Source organism: Panicum virgatum, chromosome 5N (genome assembly GCF_016808335.1).
Source record: "Panicum virgatum strain AP13 chromosome 5N, P.virgatum_v5, whole genome shotgun sequence".
NCBI lineage: Eukaryota > Viridiplantae > Streptophyta > Magnoliopsida > Poales > Poaceae > Panicum > Panicum virgatum.
The window spans coordinates 21994259-22017147 of NC_053149.1; the positions used below are offsets into that span (position 1 = coordinate 21994259).

The following is a 22889-nucleotide window of genomic DNA, read 5'->3' on the forward strand; positions in this document are numbered from 1 at the left end:
ATGAGTGACTTGTCTCCTTAGCCGACTCCGATCAACACTTCAACGGCGCTTGATGAGGACTTGGACGGAGATGCGGTGCACCAGAAGGAGTACAGGAGCATGATCGGCTCCCTCCTGTACCTGACGGCGACTCGGCCGGACATTCAGTTCGGCGTCGGCCTCTGCGCGCGATATCAGGCATCGCCGCGCACCTCCCACAGGCAGGTGGTGAAACATATCTTCAGGTATCTGAAATTCACCCCTGAATTTGGTCTTTGGTACTCTGCGAATTCTTCTCTTCTTTTGGTGGGCTTTTCTGATGCCGATTTTGGTGGGTGTCAGTTGGATCGCAAGTCGACATCCGGCACTTGTCAATTTCTCGGTACATCTTTGGTGTCGTGGTCCTCTTGCAAGCAGGCTAGCGTAGCGCTTTCTTCCACAGAAGCTGAGTATGTTGCCGCTGCTAGCTGTTGCTCCCAGATCCTTTGGATGAAGCGAACCTTGCAGGATTATGGCCTGAGTTTTGGTAGGGATCTCATCTTTGTAGACAATATGTCAGCCATTAGCATTGCAAAGAACCCTGTTCTACACTCCAGAACCAAACACATAGATATCCGGTTCCATTTCCTGCGAGATAACCATGAGAAAGGCCACATTGACTTGGTCCATGTCCCTTCAGAGAGGCAGACCGCAGATATCCTAACCAAACCGCTTGAGCAGGACACCTTTGCTCGCTTGCGAGGGGAGCTTGGGGTTTATTACCCCTTTTGATCGCTGACTTTTCTTTGGTTAGTTTTGTAGGTTTTATTTGTCCTTCTCTTTGTTTTCTAGGTTTGGTAGTTGCATTGTGCATATGCATTGTACATCTTTGCATTCTTGCATTGCTTCACTACACTGGCATTCTTGTATACACTGTTATGATCCTCTAGTGCTTGCTAGTGTAGTTTCTTAAACATGATCATGTATAGCTTGCTCCTCAGTATATGTCATATCATCTGAGTTAAGATATTTTGATTTGAAAATCTGAAAATATGATCACCCTGTTTTGGCTACTAGCATGTTAGGATGTATTGATACGCTTTGCTATCTTATACATGCTAGTGTGGCTTTTGATCTTTGACATGAGCAAAAATTGTTAAAATTGTTTAATATGGGTCTGAAATGGATTGAAAAGATCCAGGTGGGATTGCTTGTCGCACTGATCGAGCTTTCGGGACGGCTCGCATAGCACTAGTGAGAACCCGGGCAAGGCTGTGCATGACTGAAGTGAGTGCTTTAAGCTTCTGACTGCCTTTGGCATAGGCTTGGCCTCGCTGCTAAGTAAAGCATGACAAGCTTTCAACCCCTGGCAGAATCACTTGCTTGATATAAACTGTTAAATCCTTATTAAAATGCAAGTTTTGAAATGGAGAACTGATTCATGCTAAAACTTTTTGGCTGCTTTGGATCACCATGTATGAGTTTGGTCATCACAGCTTTCCTTCTCCTACTTGCTGTTGCTAGATCATGGGTGATGCTTTTATTTTTTGCTGAACTGAACTTGCTAGCTCTAGACTTGATTGATATACCCTGATGAGCTAGATTCAATTCCCGTTTATGAAGCACACATGCCTGTCACAAGCTGATCATATCTGTGTATGCCTTAGTGTTTCACTTACACCCTCTGCATGACATTCATTGCATAGCATGATTTCAGGGGGAGATTTAGGCATATCTTAGGCTTGATGTGTGCATGTGCCAACAAGGGAGAGAATATTTGGGAGAAGTGATTGAACATGGGCGAGACCTGTTTGATTTTTTGAAAAACTTGTTGCGCACAGGGCTTTGAGAGTGCATACATGTGGTGAGAGTTGCACTTGTGAGGGGGAAATGCATTTCAGGGGGAGTTTCTGCTTTGTTTGGCTCCTGGTTTCCTCGTTTCCCCTCCACTTCTTGCATGACTGCGTCGAGCGTTACCTCTGTCTTGGAGGAGTCATGCTTGTGTTTGATCGATTGCATCGAGCCGTTGCCTTTGTCTGAGGGAATCGATCTCTGCTTGGTCAAGTGACTTGTTCTTGCTTCTTTCGAGCTTTTGTCACTTGTTCAAGTTCTTCATCTTCTTTGTTTCTTCTCAGGTTGTGCTTCTCTCTTTGTTCGATGGTTTGTTAGTGGTGTGTTGACAATGCACTCATCAAGGGGGGAGATTGAGGAATGTTGAGTACTCTATCATGCTTGTGATGAGTGAATTGTCAACCGTGCGGTGTGATCGTGCGCTTGGTCTTTGGTTGCAGGTACACGGGCGTCGAGTGTCGATGGAGAGTTGTCGTGGAGGAGCTCGGGCCGGGCGGCAGCTGTGGCGTCCACTCCTGGATCAAAGGCGCAAGCAGCGACGGAAGGCGGGTTTCTTGGTTTGCACCACAAAACCAAGGAGGCGGACGGCGGTTGAAAACACCAAGTCGTGGAGGCACGGGCGTCGGTCTCGGGACTGCCGGAGGAACGGGCATCGACGGCGTCTAGGGCCTCGCTGCGAACGAGGAGGTGACGGGCGTCGGACGGCGTCTAGGGCCGTCAGAAGGCCGAGGCGGGAATGGCGTCTAGGGCCACGGCGTGGAGGCGGGAATCTTCCCGCGCATGAAGTTTTGGCGGTTTTCTCAAAACCGGCCACCTACCCGGGTTTCCTGGACCCTCCAAAACCACGGATCGGATCTTCATCGACGTGGCGGCATCGCAGCAAAGACTTCGAGTCGAAGAAAGAAACTCCGCCGTCGATTGAGATTGTACAGCGGGCTGCTGCAGACCTGACCGGTCCCATGGACCGGTCTAATCGGTTTGGCCGTGGCAGCTGGGTATTTAAGCCCCCCTTCTCCAGGTCGTGGGCTTTGAGTCTCTTGAGTCCTTTTTGGTTTTTCTTTCCCCTTCCCCCTGCTCCAGGTTAGGGCCAAGGTCTCCAACGCAAAGGAAGGTTAGATTATAGCTAATCTCTCCAATCTAGAGGGTGGATGATGGTGTGGTAGGCTCTAGCTTTTGTATAGGTGAAATCCTCTGAGATTAATGAATGAAATTCGTTTGAGATTCACCTTTGCGTGCTGAGTTCTCGTCCTCTCCCTCCTCCCTTGTGTTTTGGGTTTGAATTCTCCTCTTTTGGTGTGTTTCGTGTTTGGAGGAGTCAAGCTCTTTGATTTGTGCTTTGCCGAACTCATTGTGACGATTCCGATCTATTTAGCCTAGTGCCGAACCCCCTAGAATCGCGAGTTCGCACGAATTGGAGTTTTTGTGTTTTTGAGAAAACCCCAATCCTCTTTGATCTTGCCCCGAATTCTCAAGATCCTTTAATCTTTTGGGAGAGATCTCTTAGGGATATGTTCACGGGTTAGTTGTGAAGGTATCCTCCAAGTTTCATTGGATTTGGACTTCGTTTGCTCAAGATTCATCATTTGAAGTTTTGCTTGCGGGCTGTCTAGGAGCGACCGGTCTGACCGGTCAGGGTAACCGGTCTGACTGGTTTGGAATTTCAATTTCTAGCCCAACCGGTCTGACCGGTCTGAGCTAGCAGTCAGACCGGTCTGACTCAGCAGAGCTGCTGTTTGGGGAGTTTTTCTCGTATTGCTTCCGCTTCGCTTCCTAGGGTTTTTTGCTTAGAGATAGCTAGTCCATAGCTACTCTCTCATCCTAGGTTCAAGGGTTTGTGGTGATTTTAGGGATATAGGCCGACGGATCGATTTCGAGAGAAATTTTGATCGGCTCTCATTCACCCCCCCCTCTAGTCGCCAGTTTCGGTCCCTCAAAACTTTATCCGATGTGGCGACCAACGTCATTTGGAGGTCCTTGATCTCCTTCTTCATTCTATCGGCCTTGTCTTGGAGCCCCAGGACGTCAATTTCATTTGGTTGGAGGCCTGGGGACGCGCGGCAGAGGAGGAAGACGGGGAACGGGGGCACGGGGCGACACAGCCTATATAGGCCGATGGGATAGAAATACGATCCTATAAATCAGGCAACTATTCTTGTGGCAAGAAGAAAGGAAAGAGCCAGGTGCGACGTGGAGGTTGAAGCGCGCGAAGAGCGGCGGCCTATCTACTAGTGCAGGCTGGCGTGGCGGCGGCGAGGTCGAGGGCGAGAGAGAGAGTCCCAGGCCGGCCACTTCCCAAAGCTCGAGTTCGTGTCCTGGGATGTCCCGGACGAATGTATGGAGGGAAACGACTGGTTCGATGCACCCTTGTTGGATGGCGACGAGGGCTCGGGCTCGGCCGGCAATGACCTGTCCGCCGGGTCCGGCGAACTGCCGCCGGCGCCTGTGCCGGGCGGGAGGCGGCGCCGGGCGAAGGCGATTGGTGAGGGCGAGGGCTGGCTTTCGCGCGGCGCAGGGCGAGGGGTGGCAGCGGCGGCTATGGCCAGGTCGAGGGCGAGAAAGAGAGGGGAGTCCCGGGGTCGGGGGAGGCCGATGGGTGGGGACTGGGGAGGGGTTGGCCCAAATGATATTTGCGCAATGACTAGAATACCCTTTTGCATACTCTATAATTAATCATTTGTGGAGGCAATCTCTATATTACGAATCCTGGACCAAAGGCGGGCTAACGGATAGGGCCACGTCACCCATTAGTCCACTAGCCATCCGATCCGGCGAACACGCAATGTTGTCCGTTCGATTGCGAATCGGTTTGATCCCTATTTCTTTGTCAACCTGAAACCTCGGGAATCCTCTCGAGCTCCGTCGCGCATCCCCGGCAGCGCGACTCCCAGCCCCTACGCGCAACGAACTCGACGCTCCAGATCCCACCAACACCGCCGGCCTTCACACACCACCCGGCCGCCTCCCTCACGCACCGGTCCGGGCTGCTGCCGCCTCTGCCCCGGCCAGCTCCCTGACGTCCCTCCCTACCCCACCCATATCCCAACCCTGGCCGACTCCCCGCGTCCCCCCTGGCCGCGTCGCCTATGCCATCCATCGCCTTCCTCGAAGAGCTACGCATAGCTGCCTAGCCGGCCGGCCAGCTAGCCTCGTCCTCCTCTTCCCATGCCATCGTCGTACTCCGGTCGAACGAGCCTGCTCGATCCATCGCCGCGCCACATACGGTAGCTACTGATGGACGCCGCGCAAGCGCCCGCGGGAGTGGTGGTCAACATCGAGTCGCTCGCTGGACGGAGAGGGAGCAATGCTCCCGCTGCGCCCAAGGTAAGAGAGACCCGTCGCGTTCCATACCTGTACAAGCAACTAGCTAATGACAAACTGGAACCCTTCCGCGTGTGCACCACCTGTTTGTGGAAATGCTTGCCTGATCTTGGCTTCGTGGTGCTGCATGAGAGGCAAGGGTCCGCGAATGTTCATTGTAGCTCCTAGCCTCACGGCAGTTGGTCCTCTGGCTCCTTTGTTGCCCAAGTCAAATTTTGGTTCCATTCGAGCCAAGTCTGTTCGAGAACTGATGCATTGGTGCTTCTTAATGCAGGACCAAGCATGGAAAAAGTTTTTGTGCCACGTTGGACCAGGATTTATGGTTTCCCTAGCCTTCCTTGATCCCGGGAACTGTACGCACCACACCCTTTCCTTTCCTCTCTACCTCCAAATCTGCATCATGCTAAATGAAGCGACCACCGTTCTTGTTTTGTCCATCTTCTGCAGCAGCTAAATGAAGCTAAATAGCTAATATGTCCCATAGATATTTGATGTATTGCTCAAGTGTCAATTTATGCAATGGTATTCTCGCAGCTGCTGCTGATGAAGGCTTCTCTTTTTAATTGTGGCACTGCATCTGCAAATGGAGTATGCTTAGACACTTGAAGGACAACATGATGACGAAGATATGGCCATCCAGGAGCTGGAAAAGTCCTGCATCACCACCAGCAAATGGACAGGAAGGGAAGTGGCTTCCAAATCATTAGCTGCAACAGCTTAAAGCCTGAGTCTGTTGAATTGCCCACCTTTGGCCCAAAGAATTCTATGCAGGAATGCAAGAAGAGATACCACGAAGCAGGAGTCACATTTATTCTACCATATTCAAAATTGTCAGTTTCTCTATTCTCCAATTCTCATTATTGAGTAGATGAGATTAACAGTAGCAATGTCAATGAAATATCAGGATAGTTAAATAGATTATGTCTCAGCATTTATGAAAATAGTCTGATCGCATCACTGTAATATGTGCGCTCCATCAACAAGACTGATTTAGTGTCAAGCTGTTGTGGCGTAGAAATCTCATGTCCTACTGGCATAAGCATAGCTCAACAGGAACTCAAGGGGGTTAAGAAGTAGCTGATGCAAAAACAGAAAGAAAAATGCGCTCAACGCTATCAAGAAAGAAAGAAAGAAAGAAAAGTACTTATCTTTGCCGAGGCACCTTTTTTCCTTCTCTAAGACATATACTCAGTGTAATACTTATTTATATATGACTATTTGGTTTACATGAAAAAAAGTTATTTCTCCATTAAAGTTTGTTGAATAATATCAGTTCCTCACTTAGCAGGATACAAGATCAGATCTTCTCCAGATAAACCATGTTTAGGAAGCCAAAGTTCTTGCAAATGATCCGTCGGGCTATGAACCTATCACTTTTATACACTTATGTCGTTTGCAACAGTTGAATTACAAATTCACTCATATGATTGGTAATTTCAGATAATGTTTGGCAGTTCCACATAAATTTTCTGTACTATTTAGTGTCTTTTCCGAGTGTTCCATAGGGGAAAAAAGATCATGTACTGAAAATAAATGGGAGTACAAAATTCTTTGTTCCCATTTGTGCAAGATGAAATTCATATTAAGAGGGTATTTACTCCCTCCGTTCCAAATTATAGGTCATTTGACTTTTTCAACCTCAAGTTTGACCACTCGTCTTATTCAAAAATTTGTGCAAAATAGCACTTCCTTTGTTGTGGCTTGCTTATCTATATAAGTATTTCAAGAATGACTTAAATTTGATTATGTTTGCACAAATTTTTTGAATAAGACGAGTGGTCAAACTTAATGTCAAAAAAGTCAAACAACCTATAATTTGGAATAGAGGGAGTAGTTAATAGGTAATTAGTAGCTGAGAGCTTAGATAATAGTTGGTTTACTCACCAGCTGCATTCCAATGGTTGCCATGTAGGTCTGCACTGTTGTACATAGGCCATATGCAGGTACAGTTGTAAAGAGATATCGATACCCTTGATAAAAGTATTTTGCTTGATCAGATATCTATATGTTTCTACTTCATAGAAACATATTTCTGTTTGTTGATTAATCAAATAACGATCATACCATGTGAATACATTCGAGGATAAATAGGTTAACAGTGCTTAGTCAATATGTATGCCTTGAGCCCTCATCCATGTCCAACAATGGTCTCACGCGGCAACTGCCGCGTGTTCTTTCTAGTGAGAGGCGATGGGAGGCGATTTCAAGTATTGTAAAAGAACTCATCTCATAAAACAAGCATAAGAGAAAATATATCACAGAAATATATTGTCATAAAAAAATGGATCAATCTAACCCATGATTATGTATTTACATTTATGTGTTTCAGTGCTAACCAATTAATGTAGTAGATAGATAGCATGCACGGACTGGTTCTGTATTTACATTTTGTGCAAACGACCCAAGGTCTGTCAACTTTACTACTATGGCTCAAAAGTCCTGATGATGACCCACTTCACAAATGCATCCACAATATAAGGTCCCATCATCCACCTTAATTTGTATACAAAAGAAGAAAACTTTTAGCAATCCGCTCTGCTCGTGACACTACCCATCTAGCGTATATATCTCTTTCGGCCAGCCAGCTGCCTAGCCGGCATGCGTGAGGTTGTGAAGTAGTACTACCAGAAAGAAGAATCATCGACCGAGATGATTTCACAGCACACCATACAACATTTAATTCCTGAACAGAACAGGGAAAACTAGCAGTCCATGGATCTGAGATACTATAATGACTACAGAAAGAAATATAATTAAATTTAATGGTATATTAAATAGCCAAGGAGACGTAGGCCGTTTAGCTAGGTTTCTATTAGTAGAGAGATGAAGATTATTGTGACGACAAATATAATGTTACTACGTGCGTACGTGTGTCTAGGTTGGTTTTTTTTCCTGTTGAGGCAAAGCCACATGCTCAATTCTCGTCTGGCTACGACACTATATATATATTTCTGAAACGAAATAGAGTATATATAAAACACCGCACGTTTTTAGATGAATGGTTCTTGTTCAATTCCTAGTGTTAATTAAAGGGAAAGGAAAAAACGCTTCTAGATGAATTAGGATGAAACATTATTTCTGCATGTTTAGTGTTTGATAGAGATTCAGATAATTTTGCCCATAATCTCGCAGGCAATAGCGTTTTGTCGCAACATGGTAAACTCAGAAGAGCACTGAAAGCATATATATTTATATAATGGGATTTCTTTTTTGCGAGTGCCTCAAGGCTGGGTTCGGTTGTCGTTAGGGTTGGTGTACTGGACGACACCACCAGCTGCGCATGCATGTCAACGTCTGCTAGCTTGCTTCCTCGTTGGTACCAGCTGAACTGCCACGTGCCACCAGTCCTTCATTCAGGTACCAAGGTTGGCGCAGCGCGCTGCATGCGTCACATTCATATTCATACACATATAGGACAAAGGTCGTCGATCGCGTCGTGAGCCACGCACGGCACGGACGCACGGTTCACCGCCAGGACACACAATATATACCCACCTTTTTTTCAACTTTTCTGTTGGCCTTTTCTTTTCACTTTTTGAGTGCGAAGTATAAAACGTGGGGGGTCTCGCTGTTTTCGTGGCGGGAGGGAGAGCCAAAAAATTTGCGTACTTGCAATTGCCATGGAATCTCCTAGCTAGAGAGGAGGAGAATTGGTGTGGCGGGTGATGGAGAGTTCACGTGCCTTGTTTTTGTTTTTTTTCGACAAGGCGCACGCTTAGCATGTAGTATTTCATTAAGTAGGAAATAGGAATGGAATTTTCTTATAAGGCAGCTAGCGTTAGTTGGCGAGGTGCCAAATTAAGGGCTGGATGCGACCTGACTAGCTGTTCACTTTAAGCGATTATACGTGATATATACAAATTTGAGAACAGCTACTGTGCTAATTCGGTCCATATGCAACGAGCGACGTACCTTCCTATTCAACAGGGAGGTCTCTATCAAGCGCCCTGTTGTACACCTACCTGTGTTCGAAAACCTTTATTTCGTCCTGCCTGGCTGGCTAAAAAAGACTTGACACTCGAAGCCGCCCGCGGGCAGACTCCTTCCCTGCGAAGGCTTCTCCTCTCCTTAATTTCCACTCGCATCGACGAGATGGCAATAGATCACGCGGATCATGGATTTACCATCTCCTGACCGTGAAAGTCCTTGGCATTCAGATTCGTGCGAAGCTCAACGAGTGATTCCATTCCATTCAGCAGCGAAGGGCAGAGGATGGAAATGTCCAATGTTTGAGTTCCTGTACGTTGTCCCTGGAACTCACGTGACAAAGGACAACAGTTGGTGGAACCAACAGTACCGAGAGCTGTGTAGCTGCATCAGAACGAACAAAAGAACACAAACTGTTCCATTAAACCAATTTTTCTTTGAGGTAGTCAATCTCAAAGTCTTAGATGGTAGTAGATTCTACTATTTTTTAACTAACTTTCCAAAAAAATTGCGTCAGCTGAAATTTTTGTCAGTCAATTATACCTATTAGCTGTGTGAATATCTTCCAGCAAATAGTTCAAAATTAAACATTTCAGCAGCTATATGGTCTTGGGAAGAATAAAAAACCCTACACCCTAAACCTAACAACCCAGAATGTACATATACATCATCTTAAGATCACGAAAAATGAAGAACAAGCACGGCTGGAAAAACCTTCATTAGTACCGGGCCGGAACCCCCGGTTTGTACCGGGCGCCGGCCCGGTACCGCCTGGCCGGTACTAAGTGGACTGCCACTTAGTACCGGTCAGGCGGCCCGGTACTAAAGTGCCTGCCACGCAGGCGCGGCAGATGGAGCACACCGACCAGTACTAAATATCTTTTTTTTTCTTTTCTGCTTTTCCATTTTTTTGGTTTCAATTAATTTGTATTTGTATATGTTTGCGTATTCGAATTTGTGTATGTCTGTGTATTCACATTCTAGCACGTCTGCGTATTCGTATATATTCGTATCTAGCATACAATTGAATACATTTATTATAATTACATAAACTTGAAATATTATTTGTACTTCTAATATAAATATATTAATAATAAACTCGGGATTCATAATATATTTACAAGTCGTTGTGCACATAAGTTATGCCCAACAAATTTTTACAAGATACTAAGGGTCCTTAGGCGCCTCCTCATCACTGATGTCCTTATTCGGATCCGCTCGACCCGCACTTATCCTAGGATTCGCAAAAAATTCTCCAGTTGGATTTATGACCTCATCTAGGATGAATCCACAGACTAATTCTTGAATTGCTTTGATTTTTTCCGGTTGCATGAGGGCATCTGCCATGCAAGTAATCTGTCAAGTGCAAGCACCAATACTTTGAATTAGTACCTAGACGGAACTAAATGCAAGTAATTGTTAGAAATGTTGTTCTACGTACTTGATGTGTATGTTGTGTCATCGAGCTACGGCAGGTAAAACCCATCATGTACTCACATACGTAGTAGCCACATAAGTTGTTTCCTGGCACATGTCTCATAATCTATATATACATATATATATATGGGTTATGAAATATTTATGTTGATTAAAGAAACGACAGTAGATGTGCGATATGTATTCGTACCGGCCAGTTAGTGGTGAATTCTAGCGGGGCTGGATGTGACGATATTCCTATATGTTTTTGGAGGAAGAGAGCCCATGCTTTTTGGATGATGTTTATGAGGTCTTGGTAATAATATGTTGGCTTCCTCAAGGAGTCGTACACCCGAACTCGGCATCTATCGATCTCGATTATAAGAAGGATCTAGTGGAACCTATTTGATGCACATATATGTATAAGAAATGTTGGATATATACACATATATATAGTGAAGTCAAGAAAAAAGATAAAGAACTCACTCGAAATTATACGGAAGCAGAATGTATTGGCAAGTATTCTGATTATGCAAGGCCCTGAGTATGTTGTTCTCGGTCCGATTAGGCCATTTCATGACACTCTCCTCATGTATATTACATGGGTCTATGAAGCCGACGTGATATATCCCTTTTCTCTGGCATTCTTGAACCTTCATCCTACACGATTAAAAATGAAGGAAGAGGATGAGAAAACACATAATTAGTAGAGCCATGGTAGTATATATAAATGGTAGGATGAAGTACACTTACATACAAAATACACAGAGGAGAGACTTGTCAAGGGCGTCTTGATGGTACAAATCATAAAGATTTTCAAAATAATTCCATATGTCATCCAACCCCCGATGGAAATGCCTATCTTGTATTCGGGCACGGAAACATACATCCTACGATGCACTTGCTTTCATGTACCATGCATGCAACTCACGCATCCTAGTTGGTAGCGTCGGAATCAACTCTTCCCACGTAAGAGGTCCCCCAACACAAAAGGTTTTTTGTTTGCCCCTGGGTGAACCTCGATTGGAGCCTCTTCGAGCAGATGAGCTTTTGTGAGGCCGCTTTCCAGTACAAACTGAGCAGTAGTTGCATCCTGGTCGGAGAGGACCTTGAGCGGGGGTATCGAATGCTTGGACTGTTGTCCGAGCTGGGGAACTTGGTTGCGCCGATGGTTACTTGGCTTCTCCCAGAACTTTGTGATCTGGCGATCGTAGTCCGATAGGGGTGCCCTGTACTTCAGTTGGAGTAAAGATCTGAAGTATTTCTTATCTGCCTCTGACCATTGATGCACCGGTGGAGGCTTCTTTGGCGCGAAATGAGCTCTGACGTGCTCGCGCACACTTTCATCCAATTCCTCCTGAGTCATATGGTATGCTAACTTCTGTGGTGGAGGCTTTTCTTTCTTCTTCTTGGGGTTGTTCCTCTTCTTAGGAGGCGGCGTGACCTTTGTGCTCTTCCTTGCCTGCGGAGGCGGTGGCGGTGGGACCGAAGGCTTTGCGCTATCCTTCTTCGCCTTCGGAGGCGGTGATGGTGGGACCCAAGGCCCTGTGCTAGCACTTGAGTCCCTTGCGGGCTCGATTGGAGCCGGACTGGGACTCTTTTCTGGTGCCGGTGGTGATCTTGGAGCTGGACTGGGACTCCTATGTGCTGCCGTTGGTGATCTCGGAGCTGGACTGTGACTGGGACCTCTTTGGGCTACCGGTGACTTAACGGGCTCGGCGCCGGGAGTTGGTGTATCGACTAATTGTATCCCAGAGGCCAATCATATGTACCACTTGTTCCAATAGATCCATGTGTGCACGGCGTGTCTGAGTTCCTCTTCTCCGTCGCCTCCAGGGATCTCGAGGTCAAGGTCTTCCCATCCTGGCTCATCTCGATCGACCATGACCCTAGCATATACTTCCGGAATGGGCCTGCCATGAATTGTCCCACCTTGGACAGGCACTTCAGCAATGCCATGCGTGACCAGTTTTATCTTTTTCCTCTACTGATACAGAAGCACGCAGGGTGTCCTCATGGTGATGTCATCCACCGGGTAATGTTCTGACTCGTCCGTAACCACTGTGGGTTGACCTCCGGCTGGGTGCTCCGTGGAAGCGACGCTGCTACGGCGTTGCGAGCCGGGGCTGCTCTCCAAATTAGCGGCTGATCTGGTTTCTTGTTGGTGTGCCTGGCTGCTACCTGCCATTGGCTCTTCAATCGAAGCTATCCTCTGTTCGAGGGCACGCATCTTATCTTCTTGTTCACCCTTCTTTCTAGATCTGCTTCGATAGGTCTCAATGTCAGCACTGAAGCCATACTTCCATGGAACTACACCCATACCTCACACACGTCCTGTGTGTTCCGGTGTCCCGAGAGCGTATGTTAGCTCATCTTCCTCTCTGTCTAGCTTGAAACTTCCTTCGGACATGGCCTTTAGTGCCTCATCCACCCTGTTGGCTGCTTCTCTTACGGCATCGCTAGTAATAAGCGAGCCATCTTCCGGGTTTAGGGAGCCTCCATGAGCGTAGAAGAAATTCTTTGCTTGCTGCGTCCAGTCGAAAGTCGCCAGTACGATTCCCTTTGCAGTGAGGTCGTCTTCCATTTTATGCCATTTGGGGATCGCCGTCGAATAACTTCCTTGCCCAAGATGATGAAAGTGTATCTTCTTGCTCGCGTTCTCTTTGGCTTGTGATGTCCTTTTCTCGCTGGTCTCGGATAGTTTGTACTGCACAAATGCATCCCAAAAAGGATGTTGCTTCTTGAAGTGCTTCTCGAAGTCTGGCATGCGGCCCTTCTTTATGTAGTCTTTGTTCAAGTTCTTCTTGATCGTCTGGAAATAAATAGCCATCTTCTTCATGACCCAATCCTTAAAGATTTCTTCTTTGTCCTCTGGGAAACTGAAGTGTTGTTTGACATCTGCCCATAGCATTTACTTCTCTATTTCAGGGACGATGTCAGCATCATTATCTGTGCTTTTGGTTTTCTTCCAGAGCTTGAAGCTAATGGGGATGTTCTCCCTAGCATAACATTCGCACTGATTCACCATAGTCGTCTTAACCCCCTTGGGAGACTTGGGTTCCCCATCCGGGTGCAACGAGGTGATCGTGGTACGACCCTCCATCTTTTTCTTCGAGCCTCGTTTACGTTTCGAGCTCTTTGATACGGAAGCCTGAAATTATATATATATATATATATATATATATATATGTATATATATATATATATGTATATATATATATAACTACACATTTGCGATACATAAGTATGTCATATTCTGTGATCGAATTCTATATACCTCGGGTATGTCATCTTCCGCATGCATTTCTTCCCTAGTTTTGGCATCGCCATCACCAGTATCATTGAGATACTGGCTGCCATCATCCTCGTTTTGATCCTTTTCGAAAGACCCTGCAGCCTGGGTGCCTTCTCGGATCATTTCATGGAGTGCGTACTCATCTTCGAAATCACATTGAAAGGGATCCATCTCGATCCCTATGCAAACATATATAATACGCGGAGTTACATGTGATACGCGAAATTACATAAGATGTGGAGTTTTGTCAATCTGAAAGTGCATTAGAAATAAGTATGGAATTACGTGTTCGTGATAATGTGAATACATCAGAAATATATCAAAAAGTCCATCAGAAATATGTATGGAATTACGTGTCATGATAATAGGAATACATTAGATAATATGAAATTTTCAACAATAAATACATGATTCTACGAATTTCCATCTAATTTCTACGATTTTCCATGATTCTCCAACAATTTTCATCAACAAGTACATGATTCTACGATTTTCCATGATTCTCCAAAAATTTTCAACAATAAATATATGATTCTACGATTTTCCATCTAATTTCTATGATTTTCCATGATTCTGCAATAATTTTCAACAACAAGTACATGATTCTACGATTTTCAATCTAATTTCTACGATTTTCTAGAAAATCATACAATTTTTCCTTAAATTTCTACAAGCCTCTAAAACTTTCCTATAATATTCAAATATTTCTACAATTTTTCTATAATTTCCAACCAATTTCTAAAATTTTCATATAATTTCCAACCATTTTCTAACTATTTCTACCATTTTCTAACTATTTCTAACCATTCCTATTAAAAAAATGTGCAGCGCGCGCAGTGCGCGGGCGGCGGGACGGCGGCGGCGGTCGAGGGCGGGACGACGGCGGCGGTTGAGTGCGGGACTGTGCCAGCGGTCGAGGACGGGTGGCGGTCGAGGGCGAGCTTCTGCGGCGGCGCGTGACGGCGGGGCGAGACGGCGGTCGAGGGGCGCCGGGCGCGGGCGGCGCGGTCGAGAGGCGCTGGTCGAGGGGCAGCGCGGACGTGCGGTGCGGATGGGCGGCGGCGGGCCGGGGTCGAGGACGATCGGCAGCAGGCCGCCGCGGTCGAGGACATCGGGCCGGCGGAGGGACGCGTTGCGCGTGGCGAGGGCTAGCCGGGGTCGAGGATGCGCGCTGCGGCGGCGGCGGTCTTGGACGGCGGCGGCGTGGGGCGGGACGGTGGTGCACGAGGGGTGTCCGGCGACGACGACGAGGGCGGGGATCGATCGAATGAAATTGATCTAAGTTCCCAGGGGTTATATAGGGCGGCCACTTTAGTACCGGGCCTTGGCTCTACCCGGTACTAAACGGCCTCCACGATCTGCCCGGTACTAAACTGCCTCCACCGGCGGGAAAATTTCGTGGAGGCAGTTTAGTACCAGGCAAAACCTTGGCCCGGTGCTAAAACAAAAATTTTAATAATTTGCTGCCATTGATTTTGGTAATGGATTATGCTTTTCTAATGGGTAAAAATTTGATAAATGAATTTAAAATAGAAGGATATAATATTTTGAACATGCAAAATTATTGTATAATACTTTTCATTAACAAAAATTTGTAGAATATAGGTATATGTGTATAAAATTTGTTTCATTTTCCTTTTATATGTTTCTGGTGTGTAACATATTTAAAAAATTCATGAAAATGCTAATATATGTTATTTAGATCAAGAAAAATGGTAAATCCCTTTGCTACTATATATTACTTATGGTAACAATCTTTGGCTACTAATTGATATTATTTATGACCAAAAAAATATATATTACTACATAAATCACTTGATCAAATGAACAATAAAGTCTTCTGACTTGTGCTAATATATGTAATTTAGATTAAGAAAAATGGTAATAGTGGAGTAGACAATGAAGGAGATCTTGTTGATGATTCAAACACAGAACAAGTAATTAATACATAGGTAGACAATTCTAATTTATATTATTTATGATCACAAAATGAAAATATATATTATAAAAATCACTTCATGAAATGAACAATAAAGTAAAACATAATGGATACACAATACTATGACTCAACATTATTTAATGGAACGTTTACAATTTTCTTTTTGACGAACGTCCCTTGGTCGTGATCGCGGCGTAAATAAGGAGCGTCCTCTTTGACTAACAAGATGCTTGGATCAACATCAAACGAGAATAGAGGATGGTCATCAAACTGATCAAAGTCTTCTGACTTGTCTGAATTATCCTCAACTCCAATGATTTTTTGTTTTCCTGGAATAACTATGTGGCGTTTTGGCTCGTCGTCGGACTTGGCTGAATTTTTCCTAGGCTTGCTTGACATGTCCTTCACGTAGAATACCTGTGCGACATACTTGGCTAGGACGAAAGGTTCGTCTTTATATCCAATTTTTTTGAAATCCACAATTGTCATCCCGTACCGGTCTATCGTTATGCCGCCTCCAGCTCGGTTCACCCATTGGCACCAAAACAAAGGAATCATCAAAGGCCCATATTCTAGTTCCCATATCTCTTCTATGACTCCGAAGTAGCTGTCCTTATTTCCATCATTGCCTATTGCGTCTATACGCACACCACTATTTTGGTTGGTGCTCTTTTCGTCTTGAGCTCTTGTGTAAAATGTATACCCATTAATCTCGTACCCTTGGTACGGCATGATTGTCATTGATGGGCCTCTTGCCAGCCATTGAAGTTGCTATGCAATTGTGCCGTCACCCATCAACTTTGCTCTAAGCCAAACAGCAGAGTTATCAATGTGATGCCTAGTAATCCAGGCCTCAGGCTTCCCTGGGTTTTCGGATCTTATGATATTCATGTGCTTATCCATATATGGAGCCATGAGGGATGAATTTTGTAGAACTGTGAAGTTTGCTTTGCGGATTTTGCTCTCTAGGATGTGCATATTAGATTTCTTCCCTAGTATGCCCTTTCCCTTCAGTCTCCCCTCGTGGTGTGACATGGGGACCCCTATTGGATTAAGATAATCAATAAAGTCAACACAAAACTCAATGACCTCCCCTGTTCCATAGCCCTTGGCGATACATCCTTCTGATCGAGAACGATTGTGAACATACTTCTTAGGAACTGACATGTTTCCCTCGAAAGGGAACATTTTGTGTAGCAATACAGGTCCCAGAATATTTATCGCTTTGACAATATGAACCAAGAGATGTGTCATAATATTAAAGAATGAAGGTGGAAACACCATCTCAAAGCTGACAAGGCATTGCACAACGTCATTCTATAGTTGTATGAGATTTTCTGGATCGATTGCCTTCTGTGAAATTTCGTTGAGAAAATCACATAACTTCACGATTGCCAATCTAACATTCTCTGGTAGAATACCCCTCAACACCACTGGAAGCAATTGTGTCATCAGGATGTGACAGTCATGAGACTTTAAATTTGTGAATTTTTTCCTTCATGTTTAATCTTCCATGTATATTTGACGAGTACCCGGACGGTACTTTTATACTGTTCAAGCAATCAAACATGCTTTGCTTCTCTTTACTGAGAGTGTACCTAGAAGGACGTAAGTAGTGTTGTCCCTTCTCTCTCTTCTCAGGTTGAAGATCTTCTCGTTGTTTCATTTCTTTCAGGTCACGTCTTGCTTCGAGTGTATCTTTTCCCTGACCATAAGTACCAAGGAAACCTAGTACATTCACGCAAAGATTCTTTGTTAGGTGCATGACGTCAATTGCATTGCGGACCTCCAAGGCTTCCCAATAAGGTAGCTCCCACAATATAGACTTCTTCTTCCACATCGGTGCATGGCCGTTTTCATCGTTCGGAACTGGTTGGCTGCCACGACCCTTTCCGAACACTACATGAACATCCTTTATCATCGAGAAAACATGCTTTCCATCACAGAACATAGGTTAGCATGAGTTTTTGGTTCCCCTTTGAAATGTTTCCCTTTTCTTCTCAAGGGGTGTTTGAGGGGCATAAATCGACGATGGCCCATATAGACGACCTTCCAAGAATTTTTCAGGTACAAGCTGTCAGTTTCATCTAAGCAATGGGTGCAGGCCTGATATACCTTATTCGACTACCCGGACAGGTTGCTAAGTGCAAGCCAATCATTGATGGTTATGAAAAGCAAAGCTCGGAGGTCGAAATTCTCTTGTTTGTACTCGTCCAACACATGTACACCTTCTGGCTTCCACAACAATAAAAGCTCATCAACCAACAGTCTTAGGTACACATCAATATCGATGGCAGGTTGTTTGGGGCCTTGGATAAGCGCCGGCATCAATATATACTTCCTCTTCATGCATAGCCAAGAAGGAAGGTTAAACATACAAAGGGTCACAGGCCATGTACTATGACTGCACCCCCACTCACTGAATGGATTCATTCCATCTGTACTTAAACCAAACCTTATGTTCCTTGGGTCGCTGTCAAAATCTGGGAATTGTCTATCCACGTTTCTCCACTGAGACCCATCTGCAGGGTGTCTCATCAGCTGATCTTGCTTACGCTCTTCTTTGTGCCACCGCATCAACTTAGCGCTTGTTTTGTTTCTGAACAAGCGCTTCAAGTGTGGTATTATCGGAAAATACCACATCACCTTAGCCGGTACTTTTTTCCTTGCGGGCTCACCGTCGACATCACCATGATCATTTTGCCTGATCTAATATCGCTTTGCGTCATAGACAGGACATGCATCTAGTTCCTCGTATTCACCGCGATAGAGGATACAATCATTAGGACATGCGTGAATCTTTTATACGTCCAACCCAAGAGGGCAAACAACTTTTTTGGCTTCGTAAGTTGTCAGGGGCAGTTCGTTCCCCTCTAGAAGCATCTTCTTTACAAGTCCTAGTAGCTCCTCAAATCCCTTATCTGAAACACCATTGGTTGCCTTCTACTACAGCATTTCCAGTGTGGTGCCCAATTTTTTTAACCACTGCTTGCAATCTGGATACAACATTTTCCTGTGATCCTCCAACATCTTCTCAAACTTCTTTGACTCCTTCAAAGTTTCAGCGTCTCTGTTTGCATCGACCAAAACCTGACCTAGTTTGTCAGATGGTTGTTGTTCTTCTGCAGCATTTGCTTCTGCCTCATGCATAGGTTCATCTTCAAAGACACCCGCTTCACACAAGTGAGCCCAGTCTGGGATATTATCATCATTATTATCTTCTTCATTGTCTTCCATCGGAACTCCAGGTTCACCGTACTTGGTCCAAAGAGTATAGTTATCGATGAAACCCTTCTAAAAAAGGTGGACATGTAAAGTATGCCTTTTTGAGAACTCCTTTTGATTTCTGCAAATGCGGCATGGACACAACATGAAACCTTTCGACGACTTGTGGGTCTCAGCAGCATCGAGGAAAGTTTTAAGACCGTTAATCCACGCCATTGTGCACCACTGGCCGTACATCCATTGTCGATCCATCTACAAAAAATATATTCTCGTTCGATAAGCAATTTCATTAAGTGCAAAAAAGAACTTGACATTTTTTAATAACAAACATTTTTATTACATCCAACACAATTTATTCGACAACACATACATAGATAGCATTCGAAAACTAACACAAACATCCCAAAAACAAACATGCTACTTAAAAATTCGCACAACAACACATAGGTTTTCAACTGTCCTTGCATGGGAACGCATAATGCTTTGACGGATTTCTAGATGGCCGAGAAGAAGATGGCGGAGGTGGAACCTCCGGATTTGGTGGTGATGAACCGTAACGCTAGAACAAATCCTCAAAATCAAACGAAGGTTCCTCGCCCCTTGCTGCACAATCTCTATATTCTTTTTCCAAATAACGGAGTGCTGCCCTATGAAAAGCGCTAGGTTTCTTGCACCGACGACCTACTGGAGTTGTGCTCTTCTCTCCTGAAGGAAAACGATCGCCCCCACCGGTGCCACTCCCTTCAGCTGCTGAAGCCATATTTTACTGGAAAACACTATTATTTTTCACAACATTATAAATTCTTACAATTACAATAAAATCTAAATAAATTAATTGAAATAAATCACATTAATTTGCAAATTGATTGAAAAAACTCACAATTAATTTGTAATCTCACAATTACAATACATCAATAAATTAATAATTACAATTACAATAAAACAATAATTTGCTCTCACAATTACAATTAAAGTGTACCCTTATTACCACCAAGTCTGAAATGTAATCAAATTAGAGTTGCTATTGAGGCATTAGTCATCATTGTGTGCCGTGCTATGTCACAGCTCTGTCTAAGCCCTTATTCTTCTTCGGTCATGACATCACCCGTATCTACATAATGAAGGGTCTAGAAAGAGCTGTGATAGAGCAGGCACAATGTGAGTAATGCCCCAATAGCAACACTACTTCGTTTAGCGAAGGGGCTCACGGTGCAGTGGCAAAGGCCACTGGTCAGGGTGCTCCCGCCCAGGGTTCAAACCTTGGGTGCCGCACCTAATTAAGCTTTAGGGGGTTTCCCTTAAAGTATTCTTTCAAAAAAACACTACTTCGTTTATATTTCACACTTGCTGGTAAATATCTGTGAACTACAATACAAAATCACATTAATTCTCAATCAGAAAAACCTAAATAAATTAATTGAAATAAATCTCTATATCTCCTAATTATTTTGACACCCTTCAGTTTCAGGCGAACACTCTTTTCAATATCCAAAAATCATCTAGTAGAAAAAAAAACTTTATTTCGGAAAATGTATATGTCGGTAACCTCGACCCTGCGGTGATGACAATGCCTTTCGGGGGTACACGGTGCGGTACAATGATGTCACCAATCGGCCAGTCGCAGCACCAATATTTCCGGTTAATAGGAACACAACACTTGGCACAGGCAGCGTGCTCGTTGATATGCTCTCAGTGCAACAACGGCCATGCTGATTGCGTCAAATGCTGCCTTCGTATTAATCGGAAGCGCTGGCAATGCGACCAGCCGATTCGCGACGTCCATATATCGCATCATGTATCCCCGAAAGGTAGTGCCATCACTGATGGATGGATATTAACGACTTATACTTGTTTCGAAATAAAGATTTTTTTAGCTTCTAGATGGTTTCAATATGAGCCTGAATAAATACATCACTAGAGTATACTACAATCACATGAAGTGTCTACACTCATTCTAAAAATTTCTACTATCCACATGCTCATCTGAATCTAAAAATAAAAAAAAATATGCAATGGTCATTTCTAATATATAGAAAATGATTGAAAAATATGTCTATAAATTATCCATATTCAACCTAGCCAATAAACCTACTCCCACATTCAAGTCATCGGTTCTATATATCTCAAATCATTGCATAAATCAAAGAAATCATGCTCATCCTCACTATTTCCAAAAGTCACAAATTTCTCTAACTATGGAGCATAAAACGAAGAATAAAGACTATCAATGAAGAGAGGATAAAGTTGCAAACCTTTGGCGCACTTGGATGACTAGAACACTCACTAAAACTAGAAAAAATGGCGTCAACTCTCTAAGGGGAAGAACAGCCCCGAGCTCGAGCTTCTTTGGTGAAATGGCACTGGCTCGGGCTCTGGGAGGAAGAAGGCGCCAATTTATAGTGGGTGTATTAGTACCAGCTGGTGGTTTGAGTCAGTACTAACGTGCCACATTTAGTACCAGCTAGAGGCACTAGCCAGTACTAATTTTCCTGGCGGCAATTTAGTACCGGCTAGTGGCTCCAGCCGGTACTAAATTGTCACTAGCCGTTGCAGGCGGAGGTCAGAGTCTGTCGGTCGCGCACTTTAGTGCCGACTGGAGCCACCAGCCGATACTAATGGCTCCCATGACCACTGTTCTTTTGGCCCGGTACTAAAATTGCACGTTAGTGCCGTCCAAAGCCGTGACCGGTACTAACGGCCGCGGACGAATGCGCATTTTTCCAGTAGTGAAGAAGCGCAATAGTAGGTGTTGTGCAGTGGAGGTCCAGCTGCTCAAGGTGAAAAAGAATAAGAAATGAAAAGATTACAACTCTGAAGAACAGTTAAATAGTCAGATTAGGCATTCGAGGCTGAGCATCTCCAACAAGGACCCGAAGAGCAAAAAACTCACTCCAGCAGGGCCCCTATTTGGGTCCCTAGAGTAGGGAGGCACTCAAATCCCCCTTCCACCCCAACTCCCACGGGTCCCTAGGGAGGCCCCTACTCCCATTCTCCGCTCGGCGCCGTCGTTGGCGCGACCCCGCCGCGCCGCGCCACCACTAGCCTGGCCTAACCGTGATGCACCATCACGGACGCGACCTCGCCTCGTCATGCCACCCCGAGCTGCAGCACCCCCGGCGCCGCCATTCCAGAGCTAGCAGCACGCAGTGGAGCTCCCGTCTGCGCGGCCGGCCGGAGCCGCCCGCTCCCACGGCGGAGCTCCCGCCGGCGCGCCCGGGCGGAGCTGCATGTGCCCCACCGCCCCCAGCTGAACCACTGGCGGCGTCGCCGTCCCCGAGCTCAGCCACTCCCACCGCCCCCGAGCTATGACACCCACCTCGTCGTCGCCGCCACGAGCCCTTGAGGGGTGGCATCCGCGAGCATTCTTGCCCCGCCCGGCCTTGCTCCCGCCGGCGAGTCCACTCCAACAAGTCGGATCTTGTTCCGCAGCCTGTCCTGCATCGCAGAGGAGGCGCACCGCCTGGATCCGTCCATGGCGGAGGCCGGGATCCGTCCGCACCCGTGACGCCGGCTAGGGCGCCGCCGCCGCAGCCACCAAGCTCTGCGCAGCGTTCTAGTGCTCCGCGCTCCCGTGCCGGGCCTTCACGGATGCGCTAGCGGCCGTCGAGCGGGGCGACGCCGACCACACCATCTTCCCCGTGGAGTACACCATGGGCGGGGTCGCCGGCGCGGCGGCCTTCGAATCCGGGAGTTCCTGTGGCGGCAGAGCAATGTAGGAGCGAGAGAGAAAATCGAGGGAACGGATAGGAGAATTAGGAAGAAAGGAGGAAAGACATAGCCTATGACAAGTGGGTCCTATTATTGTTGTGAATGTAGGGGCTGCAAAATAGGGACTATTGTTGGAGTTGAGAGAAAAATTTAAAGCCCCAAAAAATTAGGAGAGCCCCTACTTAAAAATGTAGGGGCCTTGAGTAGGGGCTATTGCCGGAGTTGCTCTTACGTGTGAGATTAGTAAGTAGA

At 45.6% G+C, this 22889-nt stretch overlaps 1 long non-coding RNA gene across 1 annotated transcript; it reads left to right on the forward strand.

Moving 5' to 3' along the window:
* Positions 1-4673: 4673 nt before the first annotated feature.
* Positions 4674-6358, forward strand: LOC120675582. Its single transcript, XR_005675393.1, has 3 exons — positions 4674-5130; positions 5402-5480; positions 5662-6358. It is a non-coding gene; the product is annotated as an uncharacterized LOC120675582 (long non-coding RNA).
* Positions 6359-22889: the final 16531 nt, after the last annotated feature.